The sequence below is a fragment of the Pseudophryne corroboree genome, chromosome 1 (assembly GCF_028390025.1).
Source record: "Pseudophryne corroboree isolate aPseCor3 chromosome 1, aPseCor3.hap2, whole genome shotgun sequence".
Lineage (NCBI taxonomy): Eukaryota > Metazoa > Chordata > Amphibia > Anura > Myobatrachidae > Pseudophryne > Pseudophryne corroboree.
Window position 1 is genome coordinate 218,331,575 of NC_086444.1, and position 21,850 is coordinate 218,353,424.

At 46.3% G+C, this 21,850-nt stretch overlaps 1 long non-coding RNA gene across 1 annotated transcript in view; it reads left to right on the top strand.

Moving 5' to 3' along the window:
- The first annotated feature begins 1,974 nt into the window (after positions 1-1,974).
- LOC135052610 (uncharacterized) overlaps positions 1,975-21,850 on the top strand; it is a 79,939-nt gene continuing 60,063 nt past the window's right edge. Inside the window, exon 1 of the long non-coding RNA XR_010242233.1 lies at positions 1,975-2,041. This is a non-coding gene — a long non-coding RNA (uncharacterized LOC135052610). The remainder of the gene's footprint in view (positions 2,042-21,850) is intronic.

Genomic DNA, 21,850 nt, shown 5'->3' on the forward strand with positions numbered 1-21,850 from the left:
TTTGGGGATTGTCCCACCCACGGGCCGCAGTGTCCCACGGTGGGGGGGGGGGGGGGGGAGGGCAGTTGGGAGGCTCCTGTAATCGCTGCCCTGCTTAGCAGAGCAGCGGTGAATAGACGCTGTATGCATGCGCACAGCATCTATTCTGTGAAGACAGAGGGAGAGGGGGCATGCCAGCGGCTCACAGAGCGCTGGTCATGCCCCCTTTAGTGACGCCCCCTTTCATTTAGGACACCCCCCTTTCAGTCGCACGACGCAGGAGTCCTGCATGTACATTTGGAAATGTTGGGAGGTATACACGCACACACACACACACACACACACACACACACACACACACACACACACACACACACACACACACACACACACACACCTGCAAAAATGTATTGATAAATATGCCCCTATGTCAGGGGAAATGGACAGTTTAGCTCAAAGTCCACTTTTCCATCACTCGCATGACCAACATCATCAGATCCAAAGACAACAGTGCAAATAGATTTTGGGGGTCATTCCGACCCGGTCGCGCGCTGCAGTTTTTCGTAGCGGTGCGATCGGGTCTGAACTTCACATGCGCCATGACTGCAATGCGCAAGCGCGTCGCTCCCTGGCGATGGCCTTCGCCAGGGAGCGACAGAACTGACGAAGAAAGCGATCGCACCCGCGACCGCAAGAAGATTGACGGGAAGAGGCCGGCCGGAGGCATTAACTGACCGTTTTCAGAGAGTGTCCATCCGAACGCAGGCGTTCCCAGACGTTTTGAGCGATGGATCCTGACGTCAGCTCCCTCCTGGATGATCGCAGCAGGTGAGTAAGTCCTGAGCTGTGCAGAAACTGCACAAACTTTTGTTTGTGTAGCTCTCTGCACAAGCAAGCGCAGCCCTACACAGCGATTCCCCCCTCCCCTGTAGGTGGCAACTACCTGATCGTAGCAGTGCTAAAAGTAGCCTGCTCGCGATCAGTTCGGAATGAGGGCCTATGTTCTAGTACTTTCAAAATTGCAAAACAATAATCTTGAATGTACTGTACCTTAAAATGCAACTCCTTATAGACACGCTGCTTACTTCTTAAATGCAGTCCAGTAAAACTATTCATTCCACTTAACACCGTCCGTTGACACAGGCTGTGTATATTTAACAGATTTTTTGGTCTCCTGACAATCTTAGGGGGGTCATTCCGAGTTGTTCGCTCGTTATTTTTTAGTCGCAACAGAGCGATTAGTCGCTAATGCGCATGCGCAATGTCCGCAGTGCGACTGCGCCAAGTAAATTTGCTATGCAGTTAGGTATTTTACTCACGGCATTACAAGGTTTTTTCTTCGTTCTGGTGATCGTAATGTGATTGACAGGAAGTGGGTGTTTCTGGGCGGAAACTGGCCGTTTTATGGGTGTGTGTGAAAAAACGCTACAGTTTCTGAGAAAAACGCGGGAGTGGCTGGAGAAACGGAGGACTGTCTGGGCGAACGCTGGGTGTGTTTGTGACGTCAAACCAGGAACGAAACTGACTGAACTGATCGCAGATGCCGAGTAAGTGTGGAGCTACTCAGAAACTGCTAAGAAGTGTCTATTCGCAATTCTGCTAATCTTTCGTTCGCAATTTTGATAAGCTAAGATTCACTCCCAGTAGGCGGCGGCTTAGCGTGTGCAAAGCTGCTAAAAGCAGCTTGCGAGCGAACAACTCGGAATGACCCCCTTAGATGTGTGTGATGCCTACAGCATGCTCTGTTTTTGGAAAATGTTCTACATGTTACATTAAAAAATTGCAATGCATAAAGACATGTATAGTGTGTTTTCCATTTTAAATGCTGCAATTTCGAAATATGTGAAATAAAACTGCAAGTTTCCTGTTAAGCAGCAGATGGCAGCATTGACAAATCAAATGTGATTTTTCATTTAATAAAAAAATAAAAAAATTTCAAACTGCAGAAAAAAGTAAATCATTTATCATCTGCAGTAAAAGCTTTATAAACATACCACAACACTTACTACACTGCCTGTTAAATAAGAGCAATACCTGATCACTAGGCCCTGTTTGATTTATGGTAAGTGAAATCAGTTCAATAGTCTATCATCGCTGAACCTTTGTTAATAATGAATTAAGTAGGAAAAGGTTCTTTCAAATGACAAAGACAAAAAGGTTTTAAAAATGTATCGCTGGGCAGCAATAATACAAATGTGTGGTGTAGACATAGATGAAGTTCTACAATTAGTAATCATTGCACATCTTCTAGCTTAAATACCACATTTAAAATAACTTTAATATAGAATTAATACAATTGTTGGTCATTATAGTACTATGTAAAGGAAGATGGTATGTCTGCAATGGTAAATAAAGGAAAGATGTCTGATAGAATTAGGGAAACCCATTTGGTAGATATGACAACAGGGGCTGGCTGGCAACTTTTAGCTAGAGGGGCAAATACATGCAAGTGACCCTGGTTTTTCTACCCACACATGGCAATGGAAAAATGGGTGTGAACCAAACATACGCAAGAACAAGAGATGCAAAGTCATATGCATAGCAAGCGTATCCCCACTTATTGCTGAAGGGGCGTAACTGGGCTGTAATGGGCAATGGGGGTCATGCCGAGTTGATCGTAGCTGTGCTAAATTAAGCAAAGCTATGATCATTCACACTGACAGCGGGAGGACGCCCAGCACAGGGCTAGTCCGCCCCACATGTCAGTGGCGGCCCCCCAGCAGAAGTGCAAAGGCATCGCACAGCGGCAATGCCTTTGCACTTCAAGAGTAGCTCCTGACCAGCGCAGCTTTAGCGTGCTTGTCGGGAGCTACTCATCGCTCCCCGGCCCGCAGCGGCTGCTTGTGACGTCACGCAGCCGCTGCGGCCAGTCCCCCATTTGGTCCGGCAACGCCTGCGTTGGCCGGACCGCTCCCACGAAATGGCGGCCAAACTCCGCCATTCCGACCCCTCCCACCCAGCGGCCGCCTCTGCCTGTCAATAAGGCAGAGGCGATCGCAGCCCTGCTATGGCCTTCGGCCGTCTGGCATGCGCCGGCACACTACGGCGCATGCACAGTAGAGACCCATTCGCTCGGCTGCGACAAACAGCAGCGAGCGAACGACCCCCCATGTCACATAGATAAATCGCTCAGTGAGTTGGTCATAAGCATAAATACGCCTGTTTCCACGTGCATCTTCTATGTATTTAAGATAATGTTCATGACAGGGATCACTTTGAACTGAGAATGATAGTATTCTTGGGGTGTCCTTAAGGAATAGACAGAAACTCAGTTATGGGGCACGACTTAAGGGACAAGGGGCCTGATTCAGATTAGTGATGAGCGGGTTCGGTTCCTCGTAAACCGAACCCACCCGAACTTCACCCATTTTACACGGGTCCGAGGCATACTCGGATTCTCCCGTATGGCTCGGTTAACCCTAGCGCGCCCGAACGTTATCATCCCGCTGTCGGATTCTCGCGAGATTCGGATTCTATATAAGCAGCCGCGCGTCGCCGCCATTTTCACTTGTGCATTGGAAATGTTAGGGAGAGGACGTGGCTGGCGTCCTCTCCGTTTATTGTTGAACTTGATTGATTGTGCTTTATTGCTTAATTGTGGGGAGGACTGGAGAGCAGCCGTATAATATAGGAGGAGTACAGTGCAGAGTTTTGCTGATCAGTGACCACTAGTTTTATCCGTTCTCTGCATGAAAAAAACGCTCCTTATCTGTGCTCAGTGTGCTGCATATATCTGTGCTCACACTGCTTAATTGTGGGGACTGGGGAGCAGCTGTATATATAGCAGGAGTACAGTGCAGAGTTTTGCTGACAGTGACCACCAGTATACGTTGTCTGCCTGAAAAACACTCCATATCTGTGATCAGTGTGCTGCTTTATTGTGGGGACTGGGGACCACCAGTATAATATTATATAGGAGGAGTAGTACAGTGCAGAGTTTTGCTGACCAGTGACCACCAGTATACGTTGTCTGCCTGAAAAACACTCCATATCTGTACTGCATTGTAGACAGTATATAGTAGGAGTACAGTGCATAATTTTGCTGACCACCAGTATATAATATATAGGAGTACGGTACAGAAGGCCACTGCTGTACCTACCTCTGTGGTGTCAAGTATACTATCCATCCATACCTGTGGTGCATTTCAGTTTTGCACAGTTTGCTGACCACCAGTATATAATATATAGCATTACGGCACAGTAGGCCACTGCTGTACCTACCTCTGTGTCGTCAAGTATACTATCCATCCATACCTGTGGTGCATTTCAGTTTTGCACAGTTTGCTGACCACCAGTATATAATATATAGCATTACGGTACAGTAGGCCACTGCTGTACCTACCTCTGTCTCGTCAAGTATACTATCCATCCATACCTGTGGTGCATTTCAGTTTTGCACAGTTTGCTGACCACCAGTATATAATATATAGCATTACGGTACAGTAGGCCACTGCTGTACCTACCTCTGTGTCGTCAAGTATACTATCCATCCATACCTGTGGTGCATTTCAGTTTTGCAGTTTGCTGACCACCAGTATATAATATATAGCATTACGGTACAGTAGGCCACTGCTGTACCTACCTCTGTGTCGTCAAGTATACTATCCATCCATACCTGTGGTGCATTTCAGTTTTGCACAGTTTGCTGACCACCAGTATATAATATATAGCAGTACGGTACAGTAGGCCACTGCTGTACCTACCTCTGTGTCGTAAAGTATACTATCCATCCATACCTGTGGTGTATTTCATTTTTGCACAGTTTGCTGACCACCAGTATATAATATATAGCAGTACGGTACAGTAGGCCACTGCTGTACCTACCTCTGTGTCGTAAAGTATACTATCCATCCATACCTGTGGTGCATTTCATTTTTGCACAGTTTGCTGACCACCAGTATATAATATATAGCAGTACGGTACAGTAGGCCACAGCTGTACCTACCTCTGTGTCGTCAAGTATACTATCCATCCATACCTGTGGTGCATTTCATTTTTGCACAGTTTGCTGACCACCAGTATATAATATATAGCAGTACGGTACAGTAGGCCACTGCTGTACCTACCTCTGTGTCGTCAAGTATACTATCCATCCATACCTGCGGTGCATTTCATTTTTGCACAGTTTGCTGACCACCAGTATATAATATATAGCAGTACGGTACAGTAGGCCACTGCTGTACCTACCTCTGTGTCGTCAAGTATACTATCCATCCATACCTGTGGTGCATTTCATTTTTGCACAGTTTGCTGACCACCAGTATATAATATATAGCAGTACGGTACAGTAGGCCACTGCTGTACCTACCTCTGTGTCGTCAAGTATACTATCCATCCATATCTGTGGTGCATTTCATTTTTGCACAGTTTGCTGACCACCAGTATATAATATATAGCAGTACGGTACAGTAGGCCACTGCTGTACCTTCCTCTGTGTCGTCAAGTATACCATCCATCCATACCTGTGGTGCATTTCAGTTTTGCACAGTTTGCTGACCACCAGTATATAATATATAGCAGTACGGTACAGTAGGCCACTGCTCTACCTACCTCTGTGTCGTCAAGTATACTATCCATCCATACCTGTGGTGCATTTCAGTTGTGCGCAGTATATATAGTAGTAGGCCATTGCTATTGATACTGGCATATAATTCCACACATTAAAAAATGGAGAACAAAAATGTGGAGGTTAAAATAGGGAAAGATCAAGATCCACTTCCACCTTGTGCTGAAGCTGCTGCCACTAGTCATGGCCGAGACGATGAAATGCCATTAACGTCATCTGCCAAGGCCGATGCCCAATGTCATAGTAGAGAGCATGTAAAATCCAAAAAACAAAAGTTCAGTAAAATGACCCAAAAATCAAAATTGAAAGCGTCTGATGAGAAGCGTAAACTTGCCAATATGCCATTTACGACACAGAGTGGCAAGGAACGACTGAGGCCCTGGCCTATGTTAATGGCTAGTGGTTCAGATTCACATGAGGATGGAAGCACTCATCCTCTCGCTAGAAAAATGAAAAGACTTAAGCTGGCAAAAGCACAGCAAAGAACTATGCGTTCTTCTAAATCACAAATCCCCAAGGAGAGTCCAATTGTGTCGGTTGCGATGCCTGACCTTCCCAACACTGGACAGGAAGAGCTTGCGCCTTCCACCATTTGCACGCCCCCTGCAAGTGCTGGAAGGAGCACCCGCAGTCCAGTTCCTGATAGTCAAATTGAAGATGTCACTGTTGAAGTACACCAGGATGAGGATATGGGTGTTGCTGGCGCTGGGGAGGAAATTGACAAGGAGGATTCTGATGGTGAGGTGGTTTGTTTAAGTCAGGCACCCGGGGAGACACCTGTTGTCCGTGGGACGAATATGGCCATTGACATGCCTGGTCAAAATACAAAAAAAAAATCAGCTCTTCGGTGTGGAATTATTTCAACACAAATGCGGACAACAGGTGTCAAGCCGTGTGTTGCCTTTGTCAAGCTGTAATAAGTAGGGGTGAGGACGTTAACCACCTAGGAACATCCTCCCTTATACGTCACCTGGACCGCATTCATCAGAAGTCAGTGACAAGTTCAAAAACTTTGGGTGACAGCGGAAGGAGTCCACTGACAACTAAATCCCTTCCTCTTGTAACCAAGCTCCTGCAAACCACACCACCAACTCCCTCAGTGTCAATTTCCTCCTTACCCAGGAAAGCCAATAGTCCTGCAGGCCATGTCACTGTCAAGTCTGACGAGTCCTCTCCTGCCTGGGATTCCTCCGATGCATCCTTGAGTGTAATGCCTACTGCTGCTGGCGCTGCTGTTGTTGCTGCTGGAAGTCGATCGTCATCCCAGAGGAGAAGTCGGAAGACCGCTTGTACTACTTCCAGTAAGCAATTGACTGTCCAACAGTCCTTTGCAAGGAAGATGAAATATCACAGCAGTCATCCTGCTGCAAAGCAGATAACTCAGGCCTTGGCAGCCCGGGCGGTGAGAAACGTGGTTCCGGTATCCACCGTTAATTCAGAGGCAACTAGAGACTAGATTGAGGTACTGTGTCCCCGGTACCAAATACCATCTAGGTTCCATTTCTCTAGGCAGGCGATACCGAAAATGTACACAGACCTCAGAAAAAGAGTCACCAGTGTCCTAAAAAATGCAGTTGTACCCAATGTCCACTTAACCACGGACATGTGGACAAGTGGAGCAGGGCAGACTCAGGACTATATGACTGTGACAGCCCACTGGGTAGATGTATTGCCTCCCGCAGCAAGAACAGCAGTGGCGGCACCAGTAGCAGCGTCTCGCAAACGCCAACTCGTACCTAGGCAGGCTACGCTTTGTATCACCGCTTTCCAGAAGAGGCACACAGCTGACAACCTCTTACGGAAACTGAGGAAGATCATCGCAGAATGGCTTACCCCAATTGGACTCTCCTGGGGATTTGTGACATCGGACAACGCCAGCAATATTGTGCGTGCATTACATCTGGGCAAATTCCAGCACGTCCCATGTTTTGCACATACATTGAATTTGGTGGTGCGGGCCACTTTCGGCATTCAGCCATTGCGTGCCGAAGACTGGAGCACCACCAAACATTCCTGAACCTGCCCTGCCATCATCTGAAGCAAGAGGTGGTAACGAGGTGGAATTCAACCCTCTATATGCTTCAGAGGATGGAGGAGCAGCAAAAGGCCATTCAAGCCTATACATCTGCCAACGATATAGGCAAAGGAGGGGGAATGCACCTGACTCAAGCGCAGTGGAGAATGATTTCAACGTTGTGCAAGGTTCTGCAACCCTTTGAACTTGCCACACGTGAAGTCAGTTCAGACACTGCCAGCCTGAGTCAGGTCATTCCCCTCATCAGGCTTTTGCAGACAAGCTGGAGACATTGAAGGAGGAGCTAAAACAGAGCGATTCCGCTAGGCATGTGGGACTTGTGGATGGAGCCCTTAATTCACTTAACCAGGATTCACGGGTGGTCAATCTGTTGAAATCAGAGCACTACATTTTGGCCACCGTGCTCGATCCTTGATTTAAAACCTACGTTGTATCTCTCTTTCCGGCAGACACAAGTTTGCAGAGGTTCAAAGACCTGCTGGTGAGAAAATTGTCAAGTCAAGCGGAACGTTACCCGTCAACATCTCCTCCTTCACATTCTCCCGCAACTGGGGGTGCGAGGAAAAGGCTAAGAATTCCCAGCCCACCCGCTGGCGGTGATGCAGGGCAGTCTGGAGCGAGTGCTGACATCTGGTCCGGACTGAAGGACCTGCCAACGATTACTGACATGTCGTCTACTGTCACTGCATATGATTCTCTCACCATTGAAAGAATGGTGGAGGATTATATAAGTGACCGCATCCAAGTAGGCACGTCAGACAGTCCGTATGTATACTGGCAGGAAAAAGTGGCAATTTGGAGGCCCTTGCACAAACTGGCTTTATTCTACCTAACTTGCCCTCCCTCCAGTGTGTACTCCGAAAGAGTGTTTAGTGCAGCTGCTCACCTTGTCAGCAATCGGCGTACAAGGTTACTTCCAGAAAATGTGGAGAAGATGATGTTCATCAAAATGAATTATAATCAATTCCTACAGTGGAGACATTCACCAGCAGCAATTGCCTACAGAAAGTAAACAGGGACCTGAGATGGTGGATTCCAGTGGGGACGAATTAATAATCTGTGAGGAGGGGGATGTACACAGTGAAAGGGGTGAGGAATCGGAGGATGATGATGAGGTGGACATCTTGCCTCTGTAGAGCCAGTTTGTGCAAGGAGAGATTGATTGCTTTTTTTTTGGTGGGGGCCCAAACCAACCAGTCATTTCAGTCACAGTCGTGTGGCAGACCCTGTCGCTGAAATGATGGGTTCGTTAAAGTGTGCATGTCCTGTTTATACAACATAAGGGTGGGTGGGAGGGCCCAAGGACAATTCCATCTTGCACCTCTTTTTTCTTTCATTTTTCTTTGCATCATGTGCTGTTTGGGGACAATTTTTTTGAAGTGCCATCCTGTCTGACACTGCAGTGCCACTCCTAGATGGGCCAGGTGTTTGTGTCGGCCACTTGTGTCGCTTAGCTTAGTCACACAGCGACCTTGGTGCACCTCTTTTTTTCTTTGAATCATGTGCCGTTTGGGGACAATTTTTTTGAAGTGCCATCCTGCCTGACACTGCAGTGCCACTCCTAGATGGGCCAGGTGTTTGTGTCGGCCACTTGTGTCGCTTAGCTTAGTCACACAGCGACCTTGGTGCGCCTCTTTTTTTCTTTGCATCATGTGCTGTTTGGGGACTATTTTTTTGAAGTGCCATCCTGCCTGACACTGCAGTGCCACTCCTAGATGGGCCAGGTGTTTGTGTCGGCCACTTGGGTCGCTTAGCTTAGCCATCCAGAGACCTTGGTGCACCTCTTTTTTTCTTTGCATCATGTGCTGTTTGGGGACAATTTGTTTGAAGTGCCATCCTGCCTGACACTGCAGTGCCACTCCTAGATGGGCCAGGTGTTTGTGTCGGCCACTTGGGTCGCTTAGCTTAGCCATCCAGCGACCTCGGTGCAAATTTTAGGACTAAAAATAATATTGTGAGGTGTGAGGTGTTCAGAATAAACTGAAAATGAGTGGAAATTATGGTTATTGAGGTTAATAATACTATGGGATCAAAATGACCCCCAAATTCTATGATTTAAGCTGTTTTTGAGGGTTTTTTGTAAAAAAAAACTGAATCCAAAACACACCCGAATCCGACAAAAAAATTTCAGGGAGGTTTTGCCAAAACGCGTCCGAATCCAAAACACAGCCGCGGAAACGAATCCAAAACCAAAACACAAAACCCAAAAAATGTCCGGTGCACATCACTAATTCGGATATGTATGCAAATGCATTCTCAGCTGTGAATTTGTACTCTGCAGCTGTGCGGAAATTTGCAAATGTCATTGTGAGAGCGGCCGCAGACGCTAGAGGTCGTAGTTGACTTCTAGTGTCTGTGTGGAGCTATGGGAGAGACGTCATGACGTCTCTCCCATAGATCTCAGGAGCGCGTGGCCAGAGACCGCAGCAGCAGTCGGGAAGCAGGAGTGGGGCTGGTGAGTATTTTTTTTATTATTATTTTTGTAAGCGGCGCTAGTAGGGGCAAAACTACAGGGGCAAATCTACAGGGGGCAAAACTACAGGGGGCATAACTCTACTGGGGTCACAGCTCTACAGGGGGCACAACTCTACTGGGGGCACAACTCTGCTGGGGCACAGCTACAGGGGGCACTACTGGGAGCACAGCTACAGGGGGCAAAACTCTACAGGGGGCAAAACTCTACAGGGGGCACAATTACAGGAGCACAACTGTACTGGGGCAAATCTACTGGGGGCACAGCTACAGGGGGCACAACAAAAGGGGGCACAACTTTACTGGGGGTACAGCTACAGGAGGCACAACTACAGGGGCACAACTCTACTGGGGGCAAATCTGGGGGCACAGCTACAGGGGGCACAACTAAAGGGGGCACAGTTACAGGGGCATAACTGGCCACACCCCTTCCCAATGAAGCCACGCCCCTATTTCCCCCCGCACGCCAACCACGCACACTGACCCTGTTTGCCTGTCGGGGGGGGGTCACCAAAGGAAACTTTCGCCCTGGGTGCCGAAAGGTCTAGAACTAGCCCTGCCGCCATTGTGGCACATATGCGTGCGCAGTCTGATGATAATCATTCAGCTGCAAAATAAATCAGATTTGCATACTTATGTGATCAGTGCGACTGTCCGCTACAAGAAAGTCCTTCAACATCAGTAGCATATCAAATCGATATAAAGTCCATTCCTAATTATATATTGCACAACATAGAAACTTCTGCAGAATTTGTTCTTCTACAACAGCCGTGGCCAACCTGTGGCTCTTGAGCCGCATGCGGCTCTTTCTTTATTCAAATGTGGCTCCCAACACTCAGTCATGTGACCACAACAGATCCTGGAAACTGGTTCACTCCAACCAGACACACAGCAGCACTACGGCGACTGAAAACTGGGGAGCCAGATACTGGGCTGTAGTGACATATGAGGGTGGGCTGAAGTGACACAAGGGGGAGCTGGCTGGAGTGACACAGAAGGACCCTGGCAGGAGAGACATAATGGGGGTGCTGACTGGAGTGATACAGGAGGGTGCTGGCAGGAGTGACACAGTGGGGAGCTGGCTGTAGTGACAAAGGAGAATCCTGGCAGGAGAGACACAATGGGGAGCTGACTGGAGTGACACAGGAGGGTGCTGGCTGGAGTGACACATTGACACATGGGGGAGCTGGCTGGAGTGACACATGGAGGAGCTGAAGTGTATTATGTGAATATGGCTTTTTCAATATATTTTATGTGGATCTGGATTTTTACATTATTTTATGTGGAAGTGTCTTTTTCAATGTATTTTATGTTGATTCTGGCTTTAAAATGTATTTTATGTGGATCTGGCATTTTCATTGTATATTATACCATGGGGTGTGGCCTAGCAGGCACACGTGCCTTCGGCTTGATGTCGGCTCTTTGACGTACCTAACAAGATTTTTTGTCTCTTTGTCTCTGACTGGTTGGCCACCCCTGTTCTACAGTATCGCCTACAGAAATCCTGAGGGGGGACAGGGGAGATGTATCAAGCATTCTAAAGAGTACAGATGTGGACAAATGGATAAGTTGCCCACGGCAACTAATCAGCTTCTACGCTTTTACAGAATTTACTTGATAAATGCTACTTTAAAGCTTATTGGCTGCTATGGGTAACTTCTCCAAGTATCCAATTCTCCACTTTTTAGTAGAGAAGTGCAGGCTCGGTTTTCATAAAACTGATCCCATCTGAACTTCCGTGATCCAAGGGAATCCAGGTGCGGACTTGGGTTTTCCCCCCTTGCTCAGATTCCAAAATAAGGCAAAATGTCATCCTCCCGGCGTTGGATCTTTCATGTTTTAGATTCGATATAAGTTCCATCTGCGGTGATTCGGGTGTCATTTCATACCGGAGGTGGATGTCAGGCATTCAATCCATATAAAGAGAGAGACTGTTTTATGGTCTGACTGAAGAACAAACTGTGTACACACAAATTCCTGAGGAGAGTCTAGGGGTGTCCTACTGTATGTGTGAGTCTGACATTCCTCACACTGTACTCGTAGAAAATAGAAAAGCTACCTTTGCCTCCTTCCACCATTTCTGGCATTTTCTGCACGATCTGCAAATATGGGGATGAGCAGTACAAGTAAAGACGTGATTTCATTCATTACATATCATTGGGAGGATTTGCAATGCCAGTGATGTGGATAAGGATGTTGATGATGTTGTTTGTGTAAGTCAGCCACCAGTGGCAGCAGTTCTTTCCCATGATAACAAGAAAGCCATTGCAATGCCTGGGCATAAGACCAAAAAAGCCATGTCTTGGGTGTGGGATTTTTTTTTTACCCAAATCCTGACAATGTTTGTGAAGGCATCTGCTGGATTTGTGAGGCCAAAGTTAGTTTTCTTTTCTGCCACTGCTGTGTGGCAGTGTTTCATAGATGTGCTATAAACTGCCTTTGTCCAATAATGATGAAAACATTATTATGAGTTGTGAGGTGGCCAAAATTGACTGGAAATGACTGCAAATTAATGTTATTGAGGTTAATAATATACTGTAGGAACAAAAAAGTCCCAAATTACGTGATTTTAGATGTTTTGATCAATTTTTGTAAAACAAATAAACATACAGATCCAAAACCAAATCAAAAACATGTAAAGGCTGTTTTGACAAAACCAAAACCTGACAACGAATTAGTAGCAAAACCAAAACACATTGCCGGGGCACATCTCTACTTATTAGAAGGCTTCATACAGTACATCTCCCCTATAGTAAGCTCAGAGGAGCAAGTAACTCAGGGGCAGATGTATTAACCTGGAGATGGCATAAGGAAGTGATAAACCCGTGATATGTGCAAGGTGATAAAGGCACCAGCCAATCAGCTCCAATATGTAAATTAACAGTTAGGATCTGATTGGCTGCTGCCTTTATCACCTTGCACATATCACTGGTTTATCACTTCCTTATGCCTTCTCCAGGTTAATACATCTTCCCCCCAGTACCAAAGGATCTGCAGTAGTAATCTCCATAGTGCAGTTCAAGGCAGCCTATACAGCACAGATACAAGACTTTTGGGCCTATTTATTATTATATTTTTGCAATATTAATCCACAGGATACAACCATAGATACTGATTGCAAAAGCAGTCCCCATAACTTTGTATAGGGACTGCGAAAATCCCCAATTTACCTACTGTAGCTCTGAAAATCTTAGCTCTTCAGTCTTTGGCGCTAGTAACTTTAGATGGTTTAGATAGCCTTTGTTACCGATAAACTACATTTTCCAAATTATTCTTCTTGGAAAGGGATCCTTCAGATCCTCCTCCACCAGACTATACTTACACATTCATACAGAGTAGGCAAGTAAGTAATTAACTAACCCGGAATTGCTATCATTTTACTGTCTTACTAAGAGGGACTATTATTGGAATATATTTTAAAGTCAATGGAGGACATTTGTGAGTGTTAATAAATTAGCCTCTTTGAAATGTATTTGATGATGATGTCATTACAGATCATTGGTAGGATTTGCAAGGTACCTTGGATAAGAGAGAAATTCTAAGAATTCTATCTTCTGACTGATAACGCTTATCATATTTATGTTCTTTTGTCAATAGTACAGTGCATTTGGAAAGTATTCACCGTGCTTCACTTTTTCCACATTTTGTTATGTTATGGCCTTATTCCAAAATGGAATAAATTCATTTTTTCCCTCAAAAATCTACACACAATGGCCCATAATGACAACATGAAAAAAGTTTTTTTGCGATTTTTACAAATTTCTTAAAAATAAAAAACTAAGAAATCACATGTACATAAGTATTCACAGCCTATGTTCAATAATTTGTTGATGCACCTTTGGCAGCAATTACAGCCTCAAGTATTTTTTAATATGATGCCACAAGCTTTGCACACCTATCATTTGGCAGTTTTGCCCATTCATCTTTGCAGCACCTCTCAAGCTCCATCAGGTCGAATGGGAAGCATCGGTGCACAACCATTTTCAGATCTCTACAGAGATGTTTAATCGGATTGAAGTCTGGGCTCTGGCTGGGCCATTCAAGGACATACACAGAGTTGTCCTGAAGTCACTCCTTTGATATCTTGGGTGTGTGCTTAGGGTCATTGTCCTGCTGAAAGATGAACAGTCGACCCAGTCTGAGGTCAAGAGCACTCTGGAGCAATTTTTTATCCAGGATGTCTCTGTACATTGCTGCATTCATCTTTCCCTCTTTCCTGACTAGTCTCCCAGTTCCTGTCGTTGGAAAACATCCCCACAGCATGATGCTGCCACCACCATGCTTCACTGTAGGGATGGTATTGGCCTGGCGATGAGCGGTGCCTGGTTTCCTCCAAACATGGCGCCTGGCATTCACGTCAAAGAGTTCAATCTTTGTCTTATCAGACCAGGAAACTTTGTTTCTCATGGTCTGAGACTCCTTCAGGTGCATTTTGGCAAACTCCAGGTGGGCTGCCATGTGATTTTTACAAAGGAGTGGCTTCCATACAGGCCTGATTGGTGGATTGCTGCAGAGATGGTTGTCCTTCTGGAAGATTTTCCTCTCTCCACATAGGAATACTGTAGCTCTGACAGAGTGACCATGGGGTTCTTGGTCACCTCACTGACTAGCGCCTTTCTCCCTCGATCGCTCAGTTTAGATGCCCGGCCAGCTCTAGGAAGAGTCCTGATGGTTCCGAACTTCTTCCATTTACGGATGGAGGCCACAGTGCTCATTGGGACCTTCAAAGCAGCAGATATTTTTCTGTACCCTTCCCCAGACTTGTGCCTTGAGACTAGAGATGTGCAGCAGGCATTTTTCGTGTTTTGTGTTTTGGTTTTGGATTCGGGTCCACGGTCGTGTTTTGGATTCGGACGCGTTTTAGCAAAACCACCCTTTCGGGGTTTTGGATTCGGATGTGTTTTGGATTCAGGTGATTTTTTAAAAAAACCTCAAAAACAGCTAAAATCATAGCATTTGGGGGTAATTTTGATCCTATAGTATTATTAACCTCAATAACCATAATTTCCACTCATTTCCAGTCTATTCTGAACACCTCACACCTCACAATATTATTTTTAGTCCTAAAATTTGCACCGAGGTCGCTGGATGACTAAGCTAAGCGACCCAAGTGGGCGGCACAAACACCTGACCCATCTAGGAGTGGCACTGCAGTGTCAGACAGGATGGCACTTAAAAAAATTGTCCCCAAACAGCACATGATGCAAAGATAAATAAAAAAAGAGGTGCAAGATGGAATTGTCCTTGGGACATCCCACCCACCCTTATGTTATATAAACAGGACATGCACACTTTAACAAACCCATAATTTCAGCGACAGGGTCTGCCACACGACTGTGGCTGAAATGACTGGTTGGTTTGGGCCCCCACCAAAAAAGAAGCAATCAATCTCTCCTTGCACAAACTGGCTCTACTGAGGCAAGATGTCCACCTCATCCTCATCCACCGATTCTTCACCCCTTTCACTGTGCACATCCTCCTCACAGAGTATTAATTCGTCCCCACTGTAATCCACCATCACAGGTCCCTGTGTACTTTCTGGAGGCAATTGCTGGTGAATGTCTCCATGGAGGAATTTATAATTCAGGTTGATGAACATCATCTTCTCCACATTTTCTGGAAGTAACCTCCTACGCCGATCACTGACACTCTTTCGGCGTACACACTGGAGGGGGGGGGGGGCAACTTAGGTAAAATAAAGTCAGTTTGTGCAAGGGCCTCCAAATTGCCTCTTTTTCCTGCCAGTATACGTACGGACTGTCTGACATGCCTACTTGGATGCTGTCACTCATATAATCCTCCACCATTCTTTCAATGGTGACAGAATCATATGCAGTGACAGGAGACGACATGTCAGTAATCGTTGGCAGGTCCTTCAGTCCGGACCAGATGTCAGCACTTGCTCCTGCATGCCCTGCATCACCGCCAGCGGGTGGGTTTGGAAATTTTATCCTTTTCCTGGCAGCTCCAGTTGCGGTAGAAAATGAAGGAGGAGCTGTTGACGGGTCGCGTTCCGCTTGACTTGACAATTGTCTCACCAGCAGGTCTTTGAACGTCTGCAGACTTGTGTCTGCCGGAAAGAGAGATACAACGTAGGCTTTAAACCTAGGATCGAGCACGGTGGCCAAAATGTAGTGCTCTGATTTCAACAGATTGACCACCCGTGAATCCTGGTTAAGCGAATGAAGGGCTCCATCGACAAGTCCCACATGCCTAGCGGAATCGCTCCATTTTAGCTCCTCCTTCAATCTCTCCAGCTGCTTCTGCAAAAGCCTGATGAGGGGAATGACCTGACTCAGGCTGGCAGTGTCTGAACTGACTTGTGGCAAGTTCAAAGGGTTGCAGAACCTTGCACAACGTTGAAATCATTCTCCACTGCGCTTGAGTCAGGTGCATTCCGCCTCCTTTGCCTATATCGTAGTCAGATGTATAGGCTTGAATGGCCTTTTGCTGCTCCTCCATCCTCTGAAGCATATAGAGGGTTGAATTCCACCTCGTTACCACCTCTTGCTTCAGCTGATGGCAGGGCATGTTCAGGAGTGTTTGCTGGCGCTCCAGTCTTCGGCACGCGGTGGCTGAATGTCGAAAGTGGCACGCAATTTTTTGGGCCACCGACAGCATCTCCTGCACGCCCCTGTCGTTTAAAAAAATTAGGCCTATATATGGGCAGGAAGCTGGTGCCTGATGTCTGAGGGCCCTCGGTTAGCCTATGATCATATATGGTCATCTATCACATGGGCATGTGACCATGCCCATATATGCTCATCTATGGTCCCAACATGCCCCTCAGACCTTTAGACATGCCCATCAGTGCTCCCACCATGCCCCTCAGACCTTTAGAAATGACCATCAGTGCTCCCAACATGCCCCTCAGACCTTCAGACATGACCATCAGAGCTCCCAACATGCCCATCAGTGCTCCCAACATGCCAGTTATATGCCCATCATACCTTTAGACATGCCCATCAGTGTTCTCAACATGCCCAGACATGCCTATCTGAGCTCTCAACATGCTCAGACATGCCCCAGGACTTACCATTCATCTCATGCCCATATATGGTAATCTATCACATGGCCCTGAGGCTATAAATATCACCACCCAGGCAGTTTTCTGCCATATCTCTTGAGTGCTCCTACTGAGAGGATGCCAACAGCAGGGGTAGGCAAGATACCAAACTGGTACATAGCGTCGCACCCAGTGGTGCAGCGCAGAGCTGAGATAGCGATGAGGCAGCCTGCCAAGTTGGCAGGCCCTCATCCAAGCAAGCTGGCGGGCCCTCAACCTGCCAAGCCACGGAGCCCTAAGCTGACGGGCCCTAGGCGGGACCAGCCATCGGCCCCCAGCCGAGCCTTGTCTCTGGCACCCAGCCAGGCCAAGTCACCAGCCCCCAACCAGGCCAAGTCTCCGGCACCCAACCGGGCCAAGTCACCGGCACCCAACCAGGCCAAGCCGCCGGGTCCCCAGACCACCCTGGAAGGTCGGCCCAAGTCCGGTCAGGAAGGCGGGCCCAAGCCCGGCCAAGAAGGTGGGCCCAAGCCCTGCCAAGAAGGTGGACACAAGTCCAGCCAAGAAGGTGGGCCCAAGCTCGGCCCAGAAGGCAGACCCAGGTCCGACCCAGAAGGCAGGCCCAAGACCAGCCCAGAAGGTGGGCCCAAGACCAGCCCAGAAGGTGGGCCCAAACCCAGCCCAGCCGGCAGTCAAAAGTCCAGCCCAGAAAGCGGGCCCAATCCCGGACCAGCCGGCGGGCACTAGCTCTGGCCAGCCGGCAGGCACCAACCCTGCCCAGCCGGCAGGCCCTAGCCTGGTCCAGAAGGCCAGGCCATCCAAAGCTAGTTTTTGGTTAAAGTTGTTTTGTTTTATGTGATAGGTGTCTTGTATCAAGTAAACACATCTGCAAGAAAAAAAATAAAAAACACAAAAATTAAGAAAAAACAAATACACATCTGCAAATAAAAAACCAAAAAAATACACAAAAATTAAGAAAAAACACAAAAATATACTTCTTGACACATCGGCAAAAAGCGAAAATAAAAAAAAAAACATAAAAATGAAGAAAAAACAAAAAAATACTCCTGCAAATACAAAACAAAAAATACACAAAAATAAAGAAATAACACAAAAATAAACTTCTTGAAAAACAAAACAAAAAACATATACATAAATGTACAAAACACAAATCTGCATAAACAAAACAAAAAATACACAAAAATAAAAACACAAAAATACATATATGGGGATTAGGGCTACTGGCGTAACCCCAAAAATAAAAACGACACTTCCAACACACCTCATGGGTGTGTTGGAAGAGCTGCTACTTATTTTTAATATGTTTACAGTTAAGCCCCGTACACACAGGTGAGATGTGTACTGAGCGATCTAGCACAGACCGCTCAGCACACTGCTTGATGTGTGCTGAGCAAGGAAGGGGGGACGCTAATTTCACCCAGCGGTGAAATGAGCGATCTCACTAGATGTGGCAAGCATGCATGCCAAATCTAGAGCTGGCGACAGCGCCACACGGGACCGCGCATCGCTGTCGCCGGCACCCTACACACGGAGAGATCCGCGCTTAATTTCTAAGCAATCTAGTCGTGACTATGCAAAAATGCATAGAAATATGATTGCGAGTCCAAACAATTGGGGTCACACTCATTGTACGTCATCACAGACATTACTCCTGGAATGTCCCCCATCTTACCACTTTCTCTGTAGATTGCTGTTAACGAAGGGAGTAACCAACGACTGTTGCTAAGTAACAGCTACTGTACATTACAGTGATTGACAGTTGGTCTGTATTCTGACTCCTCCTACCAGTGTTGGTGATCTCATTCCCTGAGAGTTCCGACATCTACTGAGCATGTCTGACCTGGGACTTTCCATTCATCTCTATTATATCTATTACTATAAAATTAGAGCCTGATTGATCATCACATTTGCAGCTGCGTGCCGCAGCGACTGGACAGAATAGAACCAGGAATAGGAGGCAAGAATAACAGGATGGGAGGGGGCGGTACAGCTGAGGTGACCCAGAAAATCTATCAGAGGTGGCAATCAGCACTGGATAGTGGCTACTCTCTAGGTATGAAATGGGCTATGTTGGAGAGGGATCCTTCCTGTATAGGTGAAACACAATTAGGTGCAGAACCCTTTTATGTTTCTGGGGGCAATGCGCATCTAATGTAAAGGATTTATTTCAGAAATTCAGATGAGAGATTACTATTTATTTAGTGTTTGATCGTTATGTTGTGTACTAGTCTATTGTGTATGTGTGAGCTTAGGATGTCACCCAGGCCCCTCTTTACCTCTGGAATAATCTCCATCGCTCCATTAGCCTGTCAGCCAGCCTCCCAGCCTGAACATATGCCCCTAATACTCACTTCTAGCTCACCACCCCTCCTCCCTGAGCCGGCCCTAATCAATATGATGCCCTAGGCAAGATTTTGGCTGTTGTCCCCTAGCACCGCTACTAGTTCCACCTCTGACCCAGCACCCCTTTCCAATCACCATCACCCCTCAGTCATAGCAGTCCTCATTTTGGTGCTGCTACTCCTATATTTTGAATAGAAACAGTGCGCACATTTGGTGCACAGCCCAAAAGGGGGCATGTTCTTTTGGGAAGGGGCATGGCCACACAATAGTAAACTCAATTCAAATTACGACACACAGCAGTGCAACTTTATTCACATTATATCATGTTATAGTATCCCTTATTCACGTTACATCGCATAGTAGTACCACTTTACCTTACATACATTCCTAATCACAGTAGTGCTCTTCATTCACATTACATTACACTGAATTGATCCTTATTTATATTACACCACACCATATTCCTCTTTATTCACATTAGACCACACAGTAGTGCCTTTTCTATACATTCCGCCACACAGTAGAGCACCTTATACACATAATGCCACACATTAGCAAAGCATTTATACACATAATACCACACAGTAATGCCCCTTACACATATGACACACATTATTAATGTCCTTATAAACATAATAAACCTTATACATTATGTCAATCTTTACTAATGCTCTTATACACATAATGTCCCTTACACATGTCACACATTATTAATTTAATTATACACGACACATATAATGCCTCTTACACATAATGCTACTTACACATATGCCGAACACTATTGCAACCCACCCACACACAGCACTCACACAGCCGCTAACACTGTGACCTCTGCCACTGCTTGGATACAGATGTGTCCTCATACATCTTGCCTCAATATGCCATGCAGCTCCCGTCCAGCTCCGCTAACGCTGGGCACTTTTTAATTAATAAAATGCGTCTTATTTTCATTGCCTATATTAGCATGCCTATATTCTGTGTGCAACTGTGACTGTATCTGCATACAAAATGCTACGTTACAGTGATTTCCAGGAATACACTGTAACGTAGCATTTCGTATACAGATACAGCCGCAGTCACATGCAGAATATAGACATGCTGCATATCATTTTAATCAGTAGAATCTGCTTGTACCCAGAGTCGGCCTTAGGCATAGGCAAACTGGGCAAATGCCTAGGGCATTTGGTATGCTTAGGGGCACCAGCAGCTTCTGCTGATTAAAATGATATGCGGCATGCCTATATTCTGTGTGTGACTGCGGCTGTATCTGCATACGAAATGCTACATTGCAGTGTATTCCTGGAAATCAATGTAATGTAGCATTTCGTATGCAGATACAGCCGCAGTCGCACACAGAATATAGACATGCTGCATATCATTTTAATCAGCAGAAGCTGCTTCTGCGTCCCAGCCACATAGCAATGCAAATTATGCATTGTCATAAACAAAAGGCTCCCGATGTTAGCAGAGCTACTAGCTGACTCATGCCAGGCATCTCCTGCAGAACTAGCGGCGGTGCTAGGGGGCACCAGACAAAATCTCGCCTAGGGCATCATATTGGTTAGGGCCAGCTCTGCTTGTACCCCTAGGCATTCCAAATGTCCTAGGCATTTGCCTAGTTTGCCTATGCCTAGGGCTGGCTCTGCCTCCTCCTCCTCCTACCTCTGCCAGCCCTGGCCCCATTGTACCCACCCATATCACATATCCCATTTGTCCACGTACAGTTATCCAATTTGTGCCATATAGTGCAATTCTCATACTGCACACTTTTTCCTCCATTTTTCTACTCTTTTCATCAAATTTGTGTGTTAGTTTGCAAAATTGTGTTCTACTTGCATAGGATTATATGGTCATCTATCACATGCATGGGATGTTAGCTGGCCCCTGACCCCACTGTCATGTCATCAGGACCATTGTGATGTCAGCTGGCCCATGGCCCTGTCTAATCTCACCTCCAGGCAGTTACTGCCGTATCTGCCGCTACTAGTTACATAGGATTAGGTATTATGTAGTAGAGGAATTGGTATGAAGCCACAGAGTAAGTATAGTGATGCATTGATAACTGATAACTGAGGGGCAGATTTAAGCCTAGTAAAGTGATAAAGTGGAAGGTGATAATGCATAAGCCAGTCAGCTCCTGTCATTAAACCCAGCCTGTAACTTGATAGTTAGGAGCTGATTGGCTGGTACTTTCTCATCTTCCACTTTATCACTTCACCAGGCTTAATAAATCTGCCCCTTAATAGCTTGAAGATTTAAACCCAGGAAATGCCAGGTATTCAGCTAGGGATTATTATAATTATTCTGATGAGCAGTGCTTGGTACCAGTGCCGTAACTAGACATTTTAGCGCTGTGTGCAAGAAACGGCATTGGCACCCCCCTTAGGTAAAATAGGGGCAGTGCACACCACAGGCGCACGCAAAAAAT